This window comes from Pan troglodytes, chromosome 11 (genome assembly GCF_028858775.2).
Source record: "Pan troglodytes isolate AG18354 chromosome 11, NHGRI_mPanTro3-v2.0_pri, whole genome shotgun sequence".
Classification (NCBI taxonomy): Eukaryota; Metazoa; Chordata; class Mammalia; order Primates; family Hominidae; genus Pan; species Pan troglodytes.
The window spans coordinates 23,327,275-23,345,403 of NC_072409.2; the positions used below are offsets into that span (position 1 = coordinate 23,327,275).

The 18,129-nt window shown below is 41.4% G+C and overlaps 1 protein-coding gene across 4 annotated transcripts in view; it reads left to right on the forward strand.

The window, feature by feature from the left end:
- Positions 1-1,079: 1,079 nt before the first annotated feature.
- The window catches only part of TNC (tenascin C), a 97,216-nt gene continuing 80,166 nt past the window's right edge, over positions 1,080-18,129 (forward strand). For all 4 annotated transcript variants that reach the window (XM_063787538.1, XM_009457162.5, XM_001156720.7 and 1 more), the window contains exon 1: positions 1,080-1,255. The gene's annotated coding sequence lies outside the window, so the exon portion shown is untranslated. The remainder of the gene's footprint in view (positions 1,256-18,129) is intronic.

Here is an 18,129-nt window from a genome sequence, read left to right on the forward strand (position 1 = left end):
ACTTAATAAGGGAGGGCTCAATGGTAGTTGCGTTTTGAATTACATTTGATGTTTCATTTTACTTCACTGTCACAAACTACTATGCTCTGCGGCAGGCTCAGAAGTCTCTGGGCACGGGTGAAGTGCTACTGCTCCACTCCCTTAAATGCCCCTGTATGCCCTGAGGATACTCAATGCATGCTAACCACCAAACGAACGGATGACTCAGAGCTTGGAGGAAATCCACAGCAGGCTGGAAAGCAAAGGCGCAGCTTATGGCTCAAGGATTAGGTTGTTACCTTTTTAAATTATTGCTTTTCTTATAAAAAAGGGCTGTGGGGGACGCCTTTCAGCACTAAGAGAAAACCTCAGAAATCCTTCCCCCTGGAGACCCAGCTGAGAAGACCACACCAGGCACAGGGCATGAACAATGTCAAAAAGCTACTGCCCTGCAGGACACTGGGGCTGGAACAAAGATGCCTCCCAGCAGCTGGGCAAGGCTGGCTCCCACACAAGAAAAGCAGGGCTGATGTGAGCGTCCCGCACGATCCCCACCTGCTGAGACCTAATCCTGGGTTATCTCTCCGCTGGCCCAGAGAAACCTGAACCCCCGCAGGCTTTTGAAGGGCTTTATCTCCTCTTTCCAGGAACTGGGCTCAGTGCCTGTACTCGCTCCGAGGTGCCACTGAGCAGCTGCTGCCCAGAGCCCAGGCGAGCCCTGGTCCCATTTCCAGCTTGACCAAGTACAAGAGGGGAGCCAGGGCTGCGGATCCTACTCCCTCTTGCTCCCCGGGCATCCGTCTCACAATTAGAAAACCCGTGTGGGGAGCAAAGCAAAAATCACATTTCACTAACAGCTACTCGGGGTCGGGGGCGGGGAGGCGGGAATTCCTACTTTCGCCATAAATTGTATGCAAATGGGTTCCTTCCCTGGCCGAGAGCCAGGAGTGAGTGCGTCTTTCATGAGCTAACCCTGTTCCGCTGGGAGGGCTGTTCCTTTAATTCGCCAACTGAAAAAGTGGGAAAGGATGTCTGGAGGCGAGGCGTCCCATTACAGAGGAAGGAGCTCGCTATATAAGCCAGCCAAAGTTGGCTGCACCGGCCACAGCCTGCCTACTGTCACCCGCCTCTCCCGCGCGCAGATACACGCCCCCGCCTCCGTGGGCACAAAGGCAGCGCGGCTGGGGGACTCCGGGGACCGCGCACGTGGGAACCGCCGCAGCTCCACACTCCAGGTACTTCTTCCAAGGACCTAGGTCTCTCCCCCATCGGAAAGGTAAGTCTGTTTTTCCCTCATCACTAGAGATCCTTATGATGTAAGGATTGCATTCCTGGTACCAAATGAGTTGTGATTTTATATTATAATTACAAAACATATGGGTTTTTTTTTCCGCCGCTGGAAAAAAAAGGAGTGTGTATTGGTTATATCAGACGCACCTTGACTTTTCTGGTCTTGTAATTTTGTTTGTTTTAACTTTATGAATAGTCAGACTTGGAAGGAACTTTTCGTGAAGTTGTTATCTTCTGCTGTTCTGCAGAGGAAAAGTAAGAATTTTCTCTTCAACTGCTCTCCTACTTCTAGTCTGGCTGATTCACCTGTATAAATCTTTTATTTTGAGGGTTAGGGCAGTAGAGTTTTAAGGTAGACTTTGCTCATAGCCTGCCCCTGGGATGGGTTAGAGGGAGTTTGATAGAGGAGTGCAGGGAGAATATGAAAGTTTATATCTAAACAGCACTTACATAAAGTTTACAAAGAGTTTTGTACCCATTCCCTCATTTGGTCCTCAAAATATTCACCCTGGAAATGAGAGCTGGGGAACAGAAGAGAGGAGGTGGCTCCTGGGCCAGATGAATAACTGACAGACAGCTAGAGAGTGGTGGAGAACAGCTTTATCGGGGTGCCTAGAGCCAGCAGCGTCCCACATGTCTCTAGAATCACCTCCTCCTCCTCACCTCTCATCACAGAAAGATCTGAGCAACAACATCCCCCAGGTATGGGAACCCTGCTGCCCCTGGTGTACTTTGGAAAGAACACAGGGGTTCTTCTCACCCATCAGTGTTGTAAGAGGAATAAGAGCTTAGGTTTGAAGTCAGAGGTGTTTGGTATTCTCCCCACCACCATACATATGACCCTGAGAAAGATACATCACTTCCTTAATCCTCAGTTTTCACATCTCTAAAATGGGGACAATAGCGTCTGCTGTCGTTTTGAGGAGAAAATGAGGTATAGAAAGATCAGCAATGACTGCTTAATAACTGGAAGTTTGGATAATCATTGTCATTGCCAAAAACTGCCATCACTCTGGAAGTTAAAAGAGGCATTTAGCCAGTCTTGGATTGTTTCTTGTGTGTTGTTCCTCAGCCCGCCCCCAGCCCCCGCTTTTTATCTCACCCAATCTGAGGGTGTCTCACTAGGCTGGCAGGTCTGAGACTTGGCTGTATTTTACAAGCAGGAGGTTGTGTTGGCACAGGCTGGAGAAAAGGTAGTAGCCTGGGGCTGGAAGTTAATGTCAAATTTTGATTCCAGAATGTCAGGAGGTTTTGAGTTTAGGCATCTGCAGATTCTAAAGCTGACAGCTATGAAGTACGATGCTGTTGGAAACTCTTTGGAAAAGCTTTCTGTCCGGAGGGAGGGCAGGACAGGGAGCCCCACTTGAAGAATGAATGCCTCTTTTTCATGTTTTTGTAGACTTTTTTCCCCATTTTTACAGAGCTTTCCCATATGTGTTTTAGAAAGGAAAACTACTATCCATCCCAGCCAGGCAAGCCCAATTCAGGACTGAAGAAGATTTATTCAGTCCTAGACAACCAAGTGAAGAGTTTCTGGCATTGTGTGCATACAAGTCATTTGCAGGAGACGTAAGTTAGCGTGCTTTGGCCCTTGCATTTCAGGAAGGTGACTGCTTTGTGGGGAAGAAAAAGGTGCACAATATGAGTATTCTCTGGTTTGCTCAAACAGGGTAAATTGGACAAGGATTGAAAGGGATGTTGCCAAGCTCTACAGTCATTAAATATTTTTTTCCTCTATGCTTTCTTTTAAAAACCTAGCTTCTCTATTTTGTCTCCCACTAACCTCCTCCTTCTCCGCTCTAAGAAGTGACTAACCTTTCAGCCCTCAACTTTGTCATTCATATAATGGAGATGACAAACTATGTCTCACAGGGCTCTTGCAACAGTCAAATGAGGTAATATATGGCAAACTCTTGGCATAGTACCTGCCATATATTATGGGTTCAATAAATGGAAACTTTTCTTAGTTTCTCTGTTTATCATTTTACAAGGACTTGCCCAAGATTAATATTCTAAGATCATGATTTTTAAACTTATTTTTAATGATGAAAATATTCATTACATGAATTTAGGGCAAAACCCCAGTATATGACAGGTAAATGCAGGGCTGCTTTGGTTGAAGTGGGGTCACAAGGTCTAAAACTTACACCTTTGCTCTTAGCCTCTGGGACATTGCCACAGAATCTTCAATGACAAAAAACACATTTACAAATCATGAAACCAGGCTGTGTGCATTCTGGTTGCCATTCTGCCCTTCAACAAGGATTTTTGCCCCTCTGAGTCACCATCTGTAGCAGAAGTAAGAGCAAGTCCACAAATAGTGTAATAGACAGGAATATGAATGAGAAATAAAATACTTAACAAAGGCTATTTTAATTAATTCTAATGACAATGATAGCCAAAATATATGATGAGCCTACTCTCTAAACTGTAGGCCTTTGTGGGATCATCCACAGCATGTCTCTGAGGTATGGACTATATTTGTTGGACAAAGAGATGGCTTCAAGAACAGGGAGACTGAATAAATTTACCAAGGTCCTAGAACTCAGAGTGATACAGCCAGGTTTCACACCCGGGTCCCCGTGATCACCAAGTCAGAGGTACATTCTGCCGTGTTCCTTCTGAATGCTTCTCTGCTTCTTGCCTGCCTTTAGAAGGAAAACACTTCCTTTCTGACTAAATATGCCCCTCCAGGCAGACTGTGGCCACCCATAAATACAGCAGTAGCCTGATCATATAACCAGAATGGAATTTGGAAAGAGAATTCAAGCTGACAGAATGAAAAACATAACCCTCTTAATCCTACCCTTTCTAATGCTAACAATAAATTAAGAGAACATATTCTCTCCTCTCTCTCTAGATTTCTATAGACACCTAGCTGTGCTTTCTTACAAGAAAACATATCCACTGGACCAAAGCGCAGCCCCCTTCATGCTGAAGCCACTTCAGTTTGAAACGTAAAAAGTAGGTTGCAAACATTTAGTTGGCTCGAAATATATGTCCTTTTGTGATGGTAAAACACACAAACACAAAGTTAATAGTGAGGGCTATGTGTCACATATGTAATAGGAGGGTTTGCCAATGGTTTCTCATCTCATTCTCACTCAGACACTACAAATTATAAATTACTAGCTCAATTTTAAAGAAATCGACACTCAAGGAAGTTAGGTGACTCATCTGAGGTCTTTCCGTAATTGAGGGGCAGAGCTGGCTTTGACCCAAGCTTTCTAACTAATACCCCACTGTTCTTTCTGCTGTGCTATATTGCCTTCTGAAGTCAGGCTGTGCTGACCAAGTTTGGAACCTTAAATGGTGTCTTTCAGTGAATGATCAAGATGGTGGAGAAGCCCCCAGCTGGCATTGGTGCCTATTGATTTTACAGAATAGCCCTGCATGTATCATTTTTCATGGTTCTCAGCAAAGGTCAGCTCTCAGTGGTGCAACTCTCTGCCTGGAAACAGGAAAGTTCAAATTTCAGCCCTGGAAGAGAGAAGAATGAAACTAGAGGTAGCAGTCAGGTCACTCCTGCTGATTTTCATCTCAGAAAAGTAGGCACACAGGTGAGCCAAACATCTGGTTTTAAAAGGGCTGATTGGTAGGTAAAGTGAAATCGGCCTTGGAGCCATGAATCCCAGGACAGCTTGGAAATGGTTGTAGGCTCCGAGCCACAAATTGAGCCACAAATTCAGCGGAAGCCTCAGAGAGGAAGATTATGATTCAAATACCTCTCACTCTGAGAAGATTGTAGGGAATCCCCTTGAATCTTATCCCGGGCCAGTTTGAACACCTTCAACATGTGGGAAACATTAGATGAAGGCTCCCTTCCAAGGAGGAAAACCCCCCTCAAAGTGTGACGTGACCAGCCTCCTGCAAACCCCAGGCCATAATTCTATTCAATGTAAAAGACAGAGATGGTGAACTGACCTACCTTCGGGGGCTATAAATGCTTTGTGACTTCTCTGTAAAGGAGAAAAGTCTGCAAACCAACCTGATTCTAATCCTGGTGGCCAGACATTTTTCAGTTATGCCCTTAAGCCTAAACTCCTTTCCCTCCACCTTGTCTCACATTTCCAGCTTCTCTTCCACTTTAGAAACAACCCTGTCACTATCATTACTCTCTTTGGCCCTTCATCATGGAATAAAAGCAAAATGCCCAAGTCAAAAGCAGATCGCGAATGGAAAATCCCTTCCATGTGCATTTTTAGTCTATCTGTGAATGGAGATTTTAAAAATATGTATTTCATGCCACGTCGTCTCAGAATTTTGAAGTTTCCTGAAGTTCATAGGTCCTTCATGATATAGCCATGGTAACTCAAATAGCTTTGTTTGGTCCTTTAACCCTCCTCAAATACCCTATACCAAGAGCCAGAGATATATCATGAGTTCTGAACATAGATAGCTTTGCTTCAGAATTGACCGTTGTTCACCTCTAACCCTAAAGCTGGCTGCTGCTAACTTCGACAAGAATGTGTCTGAAATGTTCTCCTAGGAGAATTCTAGGGGATAATCGTAATAGCTAATATTTACTGAGGACTCTATAGGCATCATGCCATTTAGTCAACCATAGCTTCTAGTAAGTCTTATCACCCACCCTATTCAAATATGCACAATGTAAGGCTGAAAACGTTTAAGTAGCTTACCCAATACCATGCAGAAAGTACTTGGTGGAGTTAAAAATCAAACCCAGTTCCCAGTCCTGAGAGGCTAGTTATAACCATTTCAGTAAGGAAGTCATGCTCAGCACCCTAATTCTATTCATCTTCTGACAAGAGAGAGGGCTAGACACAGCAAAGCTAAGAAAGACACAAAAGCTTGTCTTTTTGGCCCTGGTGTTCTTTGACAGACTGGTTAATTTTGCTATCTCCAGCTTGCTCCTTCAGGGTTCACCTCTTGAAAAAAACTGTAATTAAATGATTAGCATGTGACCCATAATGTAATACGTTTTCTCTACTAGACTTTAAGCTACATGAGGGCAAAGCCCGATCCACATCACATCCCTGCAACCAGCCTGAGACCTGAAGCATAGACACACATAAGCAAGTGCTGCCCAAGGGAAGCCATGAGTGCCCTGCAGGCTGCCTGGAATCCCCCTGCTCCAGGTTCCCACTGAGCTCTGCACGTCCCCCACTGTGTGTGTCATAATTACCCCTATGATTGCCTTCCCTGCCACACTGGACTGTACACCACTGAGGTCAAGAATGTTAGGGAGGCGGGAGCTTTGTCTGCTGGAGTTCATTTTCCCCAAAAATGGACCCACCATGGGCAGATGCACCATTAGCACAGTCCCCAAAGGAGATGCCCAGGACTGTGGGATGGTCTTGTGAAAGTCGATGCACAGATATTGCAGAGGAATGCTTTAACTTCTAGGTAGGTTACTATTTTCTTAAATCTCCTTAGGGAATACAGAATTTTCAAACTAAAAGGGTTTACGGGCAGCCTCTAAGCCAGAATCTTGCAGACTGGATTTTAAAAAGAACCTCAGAGGAGATTTGGGGGCTGCTGTGGAGAGACAGGGAGGCCAAGCAGGGGATTCCCCTCAACCTTATTTCAATGAAAGCCCCTCCACTTTTCTGTTTTGTACACTGAGCCTCCTCATGAAATTTTATTTGATGAAAGGGCTCTGTGCAGAAAAAACAGAATGTTTTTGTAAATTGCTGGCCTAGGTTAGCATACCTCATTTTAAAGAGGGTGAAACTGAGACATAGAGAAGGGAAAGATCTTTCTAAGATCTTCCGCCAGTTGGCAACAGGGTCAGGTTGGAATCCTAGGTCTTCTGACTCTTGCTCTTGGAAGCCAGGGACAATCTTAAAAGTTTCAGAATTAAGACATTCTTTTAGAAAAGAAAAATGAGCAGAGTCTTATTCTCTCAACAGCCTTAACTCACATGGACCGAGCCAAGGATGACTAGTATCTCCGTATTCATTATCTATTACTGCATACCAAATTACTTTAAATCAACACTCATTTATTATCTCATAGTTTCTAGAGGTCTAAGCACAGCTTAGTTGGATTTTCTGCCTCATGGTCTCTCATGAGGTTATTGTCTGTGTTGGACAGGGTTGATATCTCATCTAAAGGCTGAATTGGGGGATGATTAGCTTCCAAGCTTATTGATGTTGTTGTTGGCTGGACTCCATTTCCTGAGAGATATTGAACTGAGGGCCTCAGTTCCTTCAAAGCTGTTGGTCCAAGGCTACCCTCAGTTCCTTGCCACATGGGCTTCTCCAACAAGGCCATTTACATTAACAAAGCCAATGAAAAAGAGAGTTACCGGGCATGGTGGCTCACACCTGTTAATCCCAGCACTTTGGGAGCCCGAGGCGGGTGGATCACTTGAGGTTAGGAGTTCGAGACCAGCCTGGCCAATATGCTGAAACCCCGTATCTACTAAAAATACAAAAAAATTAGCCTGGCATGGTGGTGGGCACCTGTAATCCCAGCTACTCAGGAAGCTGAAGCAGGAGAATCACTTGAACTTGGGAGTCGTAGGTTGCAGTGAGCCAAGATCGAGCCATTCCACTCCAGCCTGGGCAACAAGAGCGAGATTCCATCTCAAAAAAAAAAAAAAAAAAAAAAAAGAGAGAGAGAGAAACTCTATAAGCAAGAGGCACATCACAATCCTGTGTAACCTAATCATGGAAGGGATATTCCATCACCTTAGTCATATTCTGTTTGTTAGAAGAAAGTCACTGGGCCACCCCACACTCAAGGGGAGGTAATTGCACATGTATGAGAATGCCGGGAGGCAGTATCAATGGGGCCACCTTAGAGTCTGCCTGCCACAGCCTCCAGCACTCCAGTGTCACCAATTTCTGGCAACCTCTTATCAATGACGAGTTCACTCAACCCTTCTGTACTCTCACTGATGAGTAATAAAAAAATTGATCGAGACCATGGTGAAACCCCGTCTCTACTAAAAATACAAAAAATTAGCTGGGTGTGGTGGCGGGCACCTGTAGTCCCAGCTACTCAGGAGGCTGAGGCAGGAGACTGGCGTGAACCTGGGAGGCGGAGCTTGCAGTTAGCCAAGATCACACCACTGCACTCCAGCCTGGGCAACACAGCGAGACTCTGTCTCAAAAAAAAAAAAAAAAATTCTGGCAGCCACTGAAGTGGACTAGTTTTTATTTAACATCCTCCCATGTATATAGTGGAGCCAAGTGTTTTGATTAGTTGTTTTAACTCATTAGTTAGCCACAATTTCTCCTGAATTTCACCCCAGGGAGGGGCCTTTCACGGCAATGATTCCAAATGTATTTTATTCTAAAGCAAGACAGTCAATGTGACCCAAACTAAAACTCATCCATTGTTCCTCCCTCAATCTATTCCTCTCAGCAGATATAATGAATAGTAACATCTTCGATTAATTCTTTTTTCTTTACTAACCCCACACACAAAATGTTGTAGTCTCTACTGCCTTGACAAGCAAATCTGTTCACTGCCTCCCCACTTTCTTGATCACCACCCCCTGCCCCACTTCCATTACCCCTGTAGTTCAGATCTTAGCATCTCACAGATGGGCCACTGCAACAGCTTTCCCACTGGCCCCCAGCAACCCAGCCTTCCCCTTCTTCAACCTGAGACATAGAGGTTAACATTCCTGGGCCTCAAGATTTCCAAATGCTTTTCTTCTGCCTGCAAAAAAGTCCAGATATTCTGACATTCAAGATTCTCCATGGTCTTGCTTCTGGTCTCTAAACAGATCCTGTACTTCAGCTGTAATTCATACTGTTCACATCAACCCTTTTATTCTTTTTATATCCTTGTAAATGCCATTCCCTCGTGCCTAGAATATCCTTTTTTATGTTTTTCACCTATTCATATTTTTCTCTCAAAATTCAGTTCATGCACCACTTCCTCCAGGTAAATTAGATGTCCCTTTACTGTCATCTCATTCTACCTATGTTTCCTTTTTTAAATCTATCATCTCCTTTATCATCCTGGAATGGCCTGTCTGCCCCTCTTGACAATATAGTTCCTAAAAGAAAAAATTGTATCTGGTTTATCTGAAACCTAGCACAACTGGAATAAAGTTAATCTTTAGCAATTAATAGGAGTCCTTGCTGTGTCCCAGATTTGGACATCCTCTTCCTTAGCAGTTTGCTCAGAAAGCCCAGAGCTTGAAGTTGTTTTCACGCTTCACCCACTGGCTTGCAAGTATGCAGTGTGATGACACAACATGTGATAGGAGGAAACCATCCCAGCCCTAGGACAGGAAACTGTCTCAGGACACAGACCTCAAGGAATGTGTTTGCTTTCAGAGGTGGCCTTCAGGATAAAAACACAAATTGCTTTGGATTTGGAAAAACCAGTACCAAGGACAGAGGAGTCCTATCTGGGGATTTGAGGCTGAGTCACAAGAGATAGCTGAAAATCTGGAGGTTATAACAAAGATTAGTCAACAACTAATAGGAGGAAAGAACAAGCTCAAGGGTGGAATGGAGACAAAGAGCTCTCTATCTTAGGACATGGAGAAGCTCACAGCCCACAAGAAGAAATGAGTAATGGTTAAGAGTATGACTTTGGCATCAGAATCCTCTGGGTTTGAGAGGTATTTGCTTGCTATGTGATCTTGGCCAAGTTACTTAGCTTCTTTAAGCTAGTTTCTTCTTATCCATATTAAAAGCAAAGTAGTAGCACCTAGTTTAAAGTTTATTATGATGATTAAATGATGTAGTTCATGAACACTGCTTAGCACAGAAACTGGCATTCAATATAAATGTTTTGTTGTTGTCATTGTTTTGTTACCTGTTGATCAAATAGTTCTTGATGATAAGATCCCACTAGAGAAGCAGTTCCCAAAAGTGTGTCATGTGGAAAATTCTCATGGGAATCACCTAAAAAAGGGTTTTATGGCCAAATGAGTTTGGGAAACACTTGGTACTCTTCTGTTCTTGGAAATGCACAGCTCATATGTCCATTCAATACATAGTTTTAGGGCTGGTGATACAATAGAAAGCAATACAGTCAAGATCCTTTTATTCATGGTGTTTACATTATGGTGGCATATCTTAGTTTGTACGAGCTGCTACAACAAAATACCATAAACTGAGTGACTTACAAACAACAGAAATTACTTTCTCACAGTTCTGGAGGCTGGGAAGTCCAAAATCAAGATGGCACCTTATATGTCCTCACATGGCAGAAGACATAAGGCAGCTCTATGGGGTCTCTTTTAATAAGGGCACAAATTCTATTTATGAAGCCTCTGCCCTCATGATCTAAGTACCTCCCAAAGACTCTGCCAACTAATATTGTCACACTGGTGATTATGTTCCAATGTGTGGATTTTGAGGGAACACAAACATTCAGACCATAGCAGGGGGAAGGCAGACAATAAAAAGAATCACATAAACTTATAGCACAATTTCAGGTAGTGATATTTGCTAAGAAGAAAGACAAAACAAGGTAAGGGCATAAACAATGACTGGTGGTGAGAGGAGTGCTCTTTTAGATGGGGTGAGAGGTGAATGTGCCATTGTGCAGACATCTGAATGAAATGAGAGAAGGAGCTCTGTAGGCAATGGCTAGGAGTTTGAATTTCATTCTGAGTGTGGTTAGAAGCCAATGGATGGTTCAGGGAAGTAGAGTGCATCATCTGAGATATCTTGCTGTAATTAATCTGTTCAACTTTCGTTAGCCCAGTATGTCCAAACATACCTGACCATAGGACGTCTACCTAAAAACATCTTGCAACGTAGTCTGGGAAATTCTTCACTGGAGCACAAGGCTTCATAGATTTTAAAGGGACTGCAAATTTGCTCTTGTTCATCTAGATCTGCACTAAAAATCCAAACATACTGCTTGGGACAAAATAGGCATGCCCAGGAAGGAAAACCTAGCTCTAGAGGTAGAGACAAGCAGGATGTCATCCTAATTAGCAGCTCTTTTTGGCAAAGACAATCAATGAGCACAGCCAGGCCTCAGCAGATTCTGGAAGCCCATTTGATGCCAACGGAAACTCGCCAATATCTACCCAAGGCTAATAAGTGTTTGCAAACAGTACACCTTGGCTTAAGTATTCTCCAAAAAGGAAGTACATAAAACTTGAGATCCAGCCAGAGGTTCTGGGAGAAAAACAGAGGTCAAATATTTTGGTGCTTACATGTACACAGCCACCAAAGAGCTGCTGAAGGTCTAGGAAATGGAAAGTGAGTTCATCCACTTGAATGCTGATCTCTTTCTTTATGGAGCAGTAAAAATTTAAGTTTTTACCTTATCTGAACTAAGAAAATTCCTTTAGGAGTCAGCCCAGTGTAGCTCAATGTAGTTGAAAGCAGACAGTTTAGAACCACAAATAAATCAGGATTCAAAAGCTGGCTCTGCCTCTTAAGCCAGTCATGGAAACTCCCTGAGTCTCAAATTAATTTTCAAATAAGCATAATAATACCTAACTCACCAGGTTGTCATGACAAATGACAAGATAAATGATAGCATGAATAAAAAGCATTTAGTGTAAGATTTGGCATAAAAATGTATATAATAGGCACTCAACAAAATGTTAGTTTCCTTATTGTTCAATTCAATCTGTATTTAGTTTCATAATAGAAGCTGTCATTTATTGAATAACTACTATATTCCAGCAGAGGTTAGCAAACCATAGGGTGGCAGCCTATTTTTGTAAATAAAGTTTTATTGGAACACAGCCATGCTCATTTGTTTGTGTATTATCTATAGCTGCTGCCTCTACAATAGCAGAGTTGAATAGTTGTGACTGAAATCATCTAACTGCAAAGCTTTACATATTTTCTATTTGGTCATTTAAGGAAATGTTTACTGATCCCTTCTAGTCAACCTTACTAAATTTTTATACTTATTTTCCAGTCACCTTAACCTAACAAGGTGGATATTATCATACTTATGTATATAAAGAGATTGAAGCAGAAAAAAAAAATCATCTAGTAAGTTCCCCTCCAAAAACATAATGCCAAACTCTATACCTAAAAGAAGTTCAGAATAATGATTAAAAGTTATTCATTTGTATGATTCATCTTCATTTGCCTCTGCCTTCCTCTGACTAGTATTTCTCTCTGGCTAATTTCTTGAATTTCCTGCCATATGCTGAATTAAATGATCCTATTTAGAAGGAATTTTCCCTCCTTTCCTTACTTATACAAATAAGTTGTTTGTTCATAGAAGTCCATGCTTTCAAAACTGAAAGTGGTAATTTCCAGCCCCTCTGAAACGCTCTCTGATCTTGACTGATTTCTTGGAAACCACACGTTTTTTAGATAGTACATAGTGTGAAGCCCAGTTTTCCAGAAATGATAGATTTTTAGCTCCCCCATCTGCTACTTCTCACTGTATCTTCCTCTCACTTATTAACCTTCTCTTTAGGTCAGACTCAAGGAGAGCAGGCTTTTCTCCAGGGGCTTTAAAGATTTGCCTAAGACACAGATATTATAGTCCACCTGGCCTATGCCCTCCCCTCAAGTTCACAACAGTAAATAAAATAGTTATGTAAACCCCAATTCCCAAACACCATCCTACCTTGTTCCATTTTGCAAATCCAACAACTCTATTCATATTAATGATATTGTGTTTCTCTCTGATAGTTAGTAGATAAATATTAATTCTTTAACTTGAACAATGAATCTTACTTCAAAGGTGACTTGATATAGCAGAAAGAGCATAGACTTTGAAATTATAAGACTGTTCTTAATTCTGATTCAAATAATTGCTGACTAGGCCACTTACTTAACCTTCTTAAGCCTTCAGTTCTCTTACCAGTAAAATACAAACAATGCTCCCTAATTCCCACAGTTGGTAACATGATTAAACAGCATTTGTAAAGTGCCAGGCACAGTATAAATATTGACCTACTTGCTTCACTCTTAGTTTAAATTGCTCAAGATCCTCTAACATAGAGCTTCACATTTTATCCCAGAGAGGTCATAGTTAGGTATATCTCTACTTCCTTCTAATACAGGAGGAAATGAAAGGAGTAAGGGTCTAGGATTTGTTCTCTATCAGTTCTTCCCCCATCGTGTGCCATCCAACCTAATCCTGTGACTCACTTCAAACAGAATAATCAAGTAGATTTGGGAAACACTCTATAAACTGTCCCCTTCTTCGAGATTTCCAACGAGCATGAACCTATTAAACACACTGGGAAAACCTGAAGTAAAGAAAGTTGTGTAGTTTGTTTGGCTTAAAATCATATTTGGTTTAAAATAACATTTTCCAAATGTGTTTAATTAGGAAATCTTCTTCCCTCAGATTAGTACCTATCAACGTGTTGTAGATTACACTTTAGAAAATGCTGTTTAAAGTTACACAGCTAAGTTAAAGCCAAGTTAAGGGGGTTAGACATATCTCTATTTTTCAGATTTTTCTGCAGTTTTTCCTGTCCTGCCTGTAGATCATAAAGATATTTCATTACCAGTAGTTTCTCTGGACCCCGACCTTAGTTATGCAAACCACCCTTTAACATAATTAAAACAAGTGAATCAGTTCACCTGATTTAAATTTCTGTTCCCCCTTTCTAGCTATGTGATCTTGAGCTGTGTGAGCCTCAGTTTTCTCCTCTATAAACTGTGAAAAATAAAGACATCTACCTCGGAAGTCTTGGGGAGGATTCAATGAGATAATGCACAGAAGACACAAAAAGCAGTGTCTGGCACAGATGACATATGCAATCAATGTTCATTATTATTATAGCATTTAGATGGTCCCATTTTGGGAAAGCGAAAATAGACAATGAAAGTATGTTTGCTTTGCCTGAGGTCACACAAATTAATTACAGGAGTAGTCTTAGTTTTCCCTAAGAGTCTGGTTTCCTGCTTCCAGTCCTAGAGACGTATTTTTGTTTCATGAGTCATATTCTATCAAAATGTATCAGACTTTATTGAACTTGATTTAAACAGGATTTTGTAATTGTCAATGGCTCCATCTGGCTCCTTCTGATGCAAACCCCACTCAAGCAGGATTCCGTTCATTTGAATATTAGCACATTGGATCGGGAAAGATTTCCAAAGCTGTCTAGTTTTGCTATGCCAAATATTTGGTGTACGCGTCAACACTCTCCACTCCTGTACCCATGGTGGATATTGCTAATCCATCACAGCACCTTTTCCCGAAAGCCTAATCATAGCCACAGAATCTTTCTCAAAGCAGTTCCAGGTAGCTATGTCAGCTCTTTGAGTTGAAACGTAATTGATCCCAAACCAATTCCACTTCTTAACCAGTGCTTGAAGCACCTCTACACTATTACTCTTTTATTTTTTAATATGCCCAATGTCATGGAGCTCTCTCATAAAGGGAGACAAGAAGGAAAAGGAAAGAAGAGGAGAAGATATACTAACATTTGTGTAACGTTTATTACTAATATGTCAGGCACTTATAGCTTTGTTGTCCCATTCACTGCCTCAAACAACCCTGGAGAGATTTTATAGTTGAATAAGCCACAATTCAGAAGGTATAGGACGTTGTCCAAGGCTCCCCAGCAGATAAGTAGAAATTGGTCTTAAGTCTTCCTGACTCTAAAGGCAATGCCCCTGTCTCTCCCATCACAATGCCTTCTTAAAATTTTTCAGGGTCTTTCGGGACTAAATTTCTGACTTTGGGTGGCTGATAACAGTTTTCACAAAGGCAACCATCTCACAGAGCCCTATTCAGAAGTTCTCTTATTTAGGGTTGTGTTGTAAGTCTGTCTGTAATCGGTTCTTCCTAGATAAATCTCTTCCATTTCTTAACCTTGGCTCAAGACTTTGAGAACTCACTATCCAATGCTTCTGAAAGAGCCAACTAGATTTCTTAAAATTCTGGATGAAGACCAAAATAGAAGAGGTCATTGTTCCATTGGGAAATGAATTCAAATCTATTTTTGAAACAATTTTCCAGAATTTTACAGGCATCTATATTGTTGCCACTTGGTCAGAACCACTTTTCATTTTCTTTTCTGTCTAGGCAAGAAATAGAAGAGAGAAAGCAAGTACTCTGCAGTTTTATTTCAAAAATTGAAACCAGACCACACCAGGGCAGTTTGTGGTCTGAATGTATCAATGGATCTAGTCATATTTCATCTGAGCATTTCTTAGGTATACTAAACCACAAATATGAATCTCATTATTGTGTCTAGATGGAAATATTTTATGGATTAAGATTTGTGGATTTAATTTGGTTGGTAATGGAACTTCTGTTCAAGGGGCAGGAGGGAGGAAGTCGTGAGGCACCACCAATGCTTAAGCCAAACTATGGAAAGAAACACTATTTGGAGGGTTTGTACTTAATGTTGGCCAGTTGACTTGGGTCTAAAGTGAAATTCAAAATTAAGTTCAACAAAGATATTGTGAAATTAGCAATGGACCACAGATCACTGGAACCAAAGGGATCTTAGAATTGGAAACCATACACAGTTGCTCATTTTACAAGAGAAACTGAGACCTCAAGAGTAGATGCGACTTGCCCAAGGTCACACAATGACCCTGTTGGTCAGACCTGATGGCAGAAGAGGAGCTCAGAGCTTCTCCTCCAGATCTTCCATTTATTGCACTTCCTGTTATATGGCCTCATAAGAGGCCAAGTATCTGGGAACTTAAAAAAAAGTAATGAAGGTAAAAATTTAAAATGAGAAAGGGAGACCTATATTTAACAACAGTACAACAAAACGACAAATACTGCAATGAAATTGAAAGGGTTACTAACTAATAACCCAGGATGCTTCCTTCACACCAAAACCAAATTTTCATGCTGAGTGCATCTTAGGCCTGGCCAATTCCACCTTCTGCCAAAGGAGTTTACTTGATCATAAAGAAATCTTGTCTCAAAGTAGAAAGTACTGAGCTCTTAAAAGCCCTTGGGTTGATGTCTAGAATCTCATGGGAAGGAGCTAGGTCTGTCTTTGTCACTTTTGTACCTCCTGCACTTAGTGTGGTGTCTGGAACATAGTAAATACTCACTGAATAACTCAATGAATTAAAACGAACTAATTACAGAACTGAGGCTGTGATAAATTCCTTGATACATCTTACTGTAGAAGACATTACAGGAGAGCCAATTACATTAGGGCCATCAGGAAAGTAAGAGTATTTGTTCATTCATTAATTCCACAATATAAGAACCTGCTATGTGTAAGTTCAAACCAAGAAATACATTCAGCTTCATTTCATTTAATATAAACATATTGTGCATTTACTATGTTCTAGATAAAGTGTTTTGTGTTGGGCATTCAGAGATGAATGTCTCAGATATATCCCTGCCCTCATAGAGCTTATAGTCTACATACAATCTACTGCACATATGCAAACCAACTGTTTATAGACTAATATAAATACAATCTAGAATTAGCTAATTTCCTAAGAGATGGAGTTATGCATGCATAATAAAGCCATTCCAAATCTTTTTTTAAATGATAAATCAAATAATACCATATCAATTCCCCAGACAATTCAGAAGAGAGAAAGATAAATTTAGGCCAAAGTTACCTGATAAACCTTTCAATAGTAGATTTCTTTAAGCAGCATCTTGAAGGACTGATAGATTTATTCATGCAGAGATGGCAAAAAGGCTTCTAGAAGCCTTCAAGGCATCTGGAACCCTCGCTGAATGATCACTGAGAAATAGAAGCATCCCAAATGTATCTGTCAGCTTGCTTCATCTCCACAGCAGCCACAGGCTGTCTGGCATCTTAATGGTCTACTTCTGGAGGATTGATAGTATTCTGCTTTGAGCCAGGTGTTGGGAAGTTATATGGTCAGAGGTTGGGGCTGGTCTTGACTCATAGCTCCTTTGCTTGGCCCTCCAGCACAAAAGGCTGTATAAAATCATGGTTCAGAGCCCTGACTTTGGACTCAGATGGGATTTGGTTCAAATCCTGACTCCATAACTTAATAATGTCTGAACCTGCACAAGCCATGTAAAGACTCTATGCCTCAGTTTTTTCAGCTGCAAAATGAGGGTACAAATACTATCTCATAATTATATGTGAATTTGAAATTGGAAATGTAAAATGCTAACTAAGCACAGGCTCTGGCAAAATCAACACTTAATAAATTATAGTTAATGATATCTGTATTACTTATGATGGTGATGATGATGATGTCAACTTCCTGATTATTATTATTATGTCAACTTCTTAATGATCTTCCAAGGCCTTTTCAACCAATAGTTGGTGATTGTAATTCTTTCCTTTTCTAGGAAGCCCCCCATGAACTTCCCAGTGCAAAGTGGCACACAATTATCTCATTCAGGCTGGCATTAATACCAGACCTTGCTTGTGTATGATATTCTAGTTTCTGAGATCTCTAGGAACAAAAAATAACTCCTTACTTGGCCTATTTTCCAAAGTACCCAGCACATTGGGAGGTCCATACTAAGTAAATAGCATTTTGCTCTTGAAAGAATGTTAACATTTATACTCTTGCTATTGGCTTGGGAGTGTGCACCATGTTCCCAACCTGCAGTGGCAGTTAAGAATATCACAAATACTAAATCAACTGTACATGGAGTTAAAATCAATTGCGGCCGGGTGCAGTGGCTCACGCCTGTAACCCTAGCATTTTGGGAGGCAGAGGTGGGCAGATCACCTGAGGTCAGGAGTTCGAGACCAACCTGGTCAACATGATGAAACCCTGTCTCTACTAAAAATACAAAAAGTTAGCTGAGCGTGGTGGTGGGCACCTGGAATCACAGCTACTCAGGAGGCTGAGACAAGAGAATCGCTTGAACCTGGAAGGTAGAAGTTGCAATGAGCTGAGATCGCACCACTGCACTCCAGCCTGGGCAACAGAGCAAGACTTCATCTCAATAAATAAATAAATTGTATTTTGTGACTCTTTGGGAGGAAATTATGAGCTTTGCGATTATACAGAACATGTTTATCTTCTTCGGTGTTGTATCGTTCATACTTAACTCAGGGCT